Source organism: Nannospalax galili, unplaced genomic scaffold, assembly GCF_000622305.1.
Source record: "Nannospalax galili isolate Female #2095 unplaced genomic scaffold, S.galili_v1.0 scaffold2127, whole genome shotgun sequence".
NCBI lineage: Eukaryota > Metazoa > Chordata > Mammalia > Rodentia > Spalacidae > Nannospalax > Nannospalax galili.
In genome coordinates, this window is record NW_008356163.1 from 182,242 (window position 1) to 187,402 (window position 5,161).

The following is a 5,161-nucleotide window of genomic DNA, read 5'->3' on the forward strand; positions in this document are numbered from 1 at the left end:
ATTCTTTCCAATTACAGTAAGGATTTAGTCCAGTTACATATCATGTATGTCTTACATATTTTCATATTCAGAAGGCACATGGCATTTGAAACTTGGTGGATTAATTTTATCCCATTGACTCATGCAGAAGTAGCATTCATATTAATGAATTTGAAAAGAGTAAGATTGTATTCATATTGTATGGTAATGATATGAACTCATTAAGAGACTAACACGGTGTATAGGATATGCATATATTGACTTGCTAAGAGTAGTATATATGTATATTTAAATATACACATATATGATCAAGCTTCAACATTTATAAAAGAAAATTTTATTTTGTAATTTACAATACTGCAAACAAAATTTTATTGTTAAAAATATTCACACATACAATCATATAATTCTCCTAATTAAATGATATGCTAAAGAAATATAAAGGGGGATGCAGGTAATAGATTCAATTTTTAGCAATATGAGTTATGATTTCACAGATGGAGAGGATAGTATTTGTTATCAAAGACTAGTGAGATGGGGGTCAAGTAGGGATGGAGCAAGGGTTCTTAGTAGACGTTAAACTCTAGCTAGTTAAAATTAGAAATGATGTTCTTTAATGAACACTAAACTCTACTTAGTTCTTTTCTGACAATCCACAACAGTCCCTATAGGAAAATTATTGGTTAAAAATAGAAATGAACAAGTAATTTTCCACGTTAACACTAAAAAATACATATTTGAACAGAGAATCCACCTAATTTCATAAAGCGTTTATATTCCAAAATATCACTAAGTACTCCACAATTTAATGTATCAAGCAAAAGAAAAAGGAAAAAAAGCAAAATACTTGCTCCAACAGAAAATATTATAACTGAATTTATAAGATGACTACAAATTCTTATATACTGAGATGACTAAGATATAGTTTCAAGTTTAGGATACATAAAAAAATGAAATTCTCTGATACTGTAATCACATTTCATTTGCAAGTTCATTTCAACTTAATTTAATCTAGAGACTGAATGCACTAAGCACAATCCAAACACACAAGGAGCCTCTTTGTCATTACCAGGATTAAATGTCAACCTGTTTTAATCACAAGTGCTTTCTGTATTCCTGACCAGCTACAGAAAATTGTGCTTTTCTGCAATGCTCTCTCCAGACTTGAGAAATGCAAATACTTAAATAGATGCTAACCACGTATTAAGCTTTTAATGTTGTCATTTAAATGATTTTGTTGAAAACAATGATAGTAATCTTTAATACCTAGACTCACTATATATCAAAATACTTTCCTTTTGGCCTCCTCTAATCATTTAGTAACTGCATACATAGAAGTATAGCGTCTAGCTCCATCAGTATATTGAATTTTTTTTTAATTCATGAATTTATATTTTTCAGCTCTGGAATTAGTTTTTATTTGGTAATGCTAAAACTACTAATATTTTAAAATAAACTTGTGCAAAAGTTTTTCATGCTTACCTTTTTAGTAGAAGTAAAACAATTATCTTATTCACTACATTAAAAATGAGAAAAGAAAAATATTAAAGATCAGGGAATTTCTACAAAGCAATTTCTAACTACTTTCTCAAATTTATCATATTATCAGAATGAAAAATATTCTTTAAGTAGTAAGCATTCTCTACCCTGGGATCATCTTATTCCCCATGCAATCTTCTAATTGAACTAAACAGTTTGCCTGTCACTCAGGAAGCTGGATATAGGTCAGAAATAATACTAACCCTAGTATTTTCTATACAATTTTAGCCTCTCTATGTATTTTTCAATCAGTAACAACTATGTCCATTGGCCTTAGCCTGGGATCTGTTGGAGACTGATTATTGCTGGGTGAAGCAGAGCAGACCTTCCTTAAAATTTGTAGACAGCCTGACTATATGCCAGTGGATGAACCTGCACCAAAGAGTTTCTGGATACAATTGCTTGAGTGGGTGGGACTTCAAACGTATGGCTGGAATACATGAGGTCCAGTGGGAAGTGTGTGTAAGAGAGCATGGATGTAGGAAGAGGCCTAAATTTTATTAAGAACCTCTGTATAAAATGTACAAAACACAATAAAATATTTTCATTGAATACATCCAAAATATTGCACCTACATAATACTTAGGACATAAATAAGAAGGTATTTAACACAATACAACTAGGTAATACATTAATTTAGAAGGAATTTTATTTTTCTGTCATTTTGTAAAGAGATGTCAGAGCTCTAGGTCTGTTTAACTATCTGTGGGATCTTCAGCATGAGTCTATTTTGTGCTGTGCCCACCTTCTCCAGTCAGACTTCTTCATCCCCTAAACTATAAAGGAATGGCAGACTTTGAATTGATTTCTGTTTAACTCATGGCCTCCAGGCTGATAACAGAAGCTCCATGTTCAGTAAGCTGGCTTTTATTTGCAACTATATGACTGTCCTGTTGGAAGGAATTGTTTGATCAGATGCATTATTTCCCAGCTCTGTATTAGCTACAATCTAGTAAAAACAAACTGTGCCGGTGCTTTAAATGAATTTCATTATTTTTCTGTACTGATGCTCTTAAGCAATAATTTCAAGTCAAATTACAGAAAATATGGTAGAGCGTATAAGCTTTAAATTGTTATCATAAGCAGTCATTCTTGATGAATAGTCTCCACTATGAAACCATTTAGCATGCTTTAATGAACTGTTAGTGTCTCCTTGAAAGCAGAGGAATGGACAGGCATTCTTTTCATTATAAAATGTTTTCACACACAATACTACCTAGCAGTAGTTTTAAAATGTATGATCTTCATGAGTTTAATTCTTATTTTTCAAACAGATAATGAAGAGCAACTTAAATCTTATGTATTATACTAGCATATTTTGAAATTCACCTCTCAGTAAATTGAGTTAATTTTAAAGGTACCACTAAAGTAGATGATAGAAAGATACACTATGTATCACACCCATGCACCAAGGGGTGATCTTTCTTTCCAAACGTTCCTATGTACATATTTATAAATTTATTACCTTAGTAGTCACAAATTTTATATTTATTGAAAGTTATGTAATATGGATACAGAAAACATGTGCTTCTGAAATTTACCTTTTTATACAGGTCTCTAATAAGGCAGAATATATTGCTGATTACATGTCAATATTTATTCATCTATTCTCCTAGTTCTTGTCACATATATAATACAGAAACAGATGACAGTGACAGAACATCCCATCCTTGAAAAAAGTGGGATAATAGTTTCATACTGAAAGTATTATAGGTAATAGGGTATGATTGAAAAATGGAGTAAATGGGGAGGGAAACAAAGTACCTAGAAAAGTGACAGAGGACAGAATCGTTTCAGTAAACTATTTAACTCTTCCAAACTCTTTCATTTATTTAGTTGTGCTTGGAACTTCACATCTAAAATTGAAGAACTTGTTCACATAGAAACTTTCATAATTGTAAAACTCTCTGGATAGAACTTATTCTTTTCTTAAATTTTTGCTTTTTTAGATAAAATGTTATTTCTCATCAGTCAAGAAAGGATTCCAGGGCACACCAGCTTAGAGTTGTGCATAGATCGACTTCTCCTGGCTTTTGACATTCATGAAAGTTTGATCTTGCCATAAATTATTTCAGTGTTTTGATAGGTCTCATTTCTTCTGTTAGTTCATAGAACTGAAACATGTAGGAATGATGTTTACAATTGAGAAATAATCTGGACTAAAGAATTTTAATTAACTTTGCAACTTTAAAAATCCATGTTTATAATGTAAAAAAGGCCACTGAGCAACTTGTGCTTCTCTTGTGACCTCGATATGTGACTTGATCCCTCAGGATCCCTCCTTTCTCTCCACCCAGAACAATGCATAATTGTATGTATGAATGCTTTACATATTATAGAGCTGAAGGAAGCGTCCTTCCTCATTGCCACTGAGGAGTAAAACTTGGTGTGTGTGATATTCTAGGGTTTAGAAGGCAAGATTCTCTGATAAGTGTGGATCCTGATTTCTACTTTTTCATTTCCTGCTAGAAATATTATTTCAGTAAAGCACTAAGTGAAGCCCTTACTCCGGAGGAGGTTTGCAACAGAAATGTGAAGGAATTGGTGCTCAGAATTTGAGGTGAACTCTTAGTTTTAAGACAAAAGCTGAGTCAGGAGTATTTTTAATACAGGCATAACAAAAATTTGGCTTTGAAAAGCCATATTTTGGTGCTCTGTGTGGGGAAGAGGCTTTTGACTCTGAAATCAGAGATTTGTGCTCAAAGAAGTCCCCAGGATTTGAAAGGGAAAAATATTCGACATCCCATTTTACACATTTCTCTCTTAGTAGCACCAGTCTACTACTATTATTCTTTCTCAGGTTCCTTCTCTCCTTTACATTCCTGGTTCTCTCCCGTTATCCCAGTTACTGTAGTTATATCAGTATTTATATTCAAATATAAAGATTTGGTGTGAGGACACACATAAATTGTTTTTCTGAGTCTCTGTTAGGTCACTTAGAATAACAGTTTCTATATCCATCCATTTACCTGCACATTTTATATCTAATCTGTTTTTCATTGCTAAGTAGAACTCCATTATGTAAATGTACCACATTATTGTTAACCACTCATCAGTTGAGGGGTACTTAGGTTGCTTCCATATCTTAACTATTGTGAAAAAAGCAGCAACAAACATGTATGTACAAATGTCTCTGAAATAGAATGAGTCTTTTGTGTATATGTCAAGGAGTGGTATACCTGGGTCATATGAAAAGTCCATTTTTAGATTTTTAAGGGATTGCCACATTGCTTTCCATAGGGATGCACAGGTTTGCAATCCCACCAGTAGTGAATGAGTGTACCCCTTTGACATATACTTACCAGCATTTGGTATCGTTTCTTCTCTTTATCACAGCCAGTGTGATTTGCATAAGATGAAATCTTAAGGTAGTTTTAATTTGCATTTGTCTTCCTACTAATAATGTAGAACACTTTTTAAGATGTTTCTTAGCAATCTTTATTTATTCTTTTGAGAAATCTCGGTTTAGATCTTTAGACCATCTTTTAATCAGTTCATCTGTTTTCCTGATTATTTTATTCAGTTCTTTAAATATTCTGGATGTTAAATCTCAATCAGTTGTGTCACTGAAGAAGATTTTTTTTCCCCACTCTCTGGATTTTCTCTTCACTTTCTTCATTGCTTCTTTTGATGTAAAGACGCT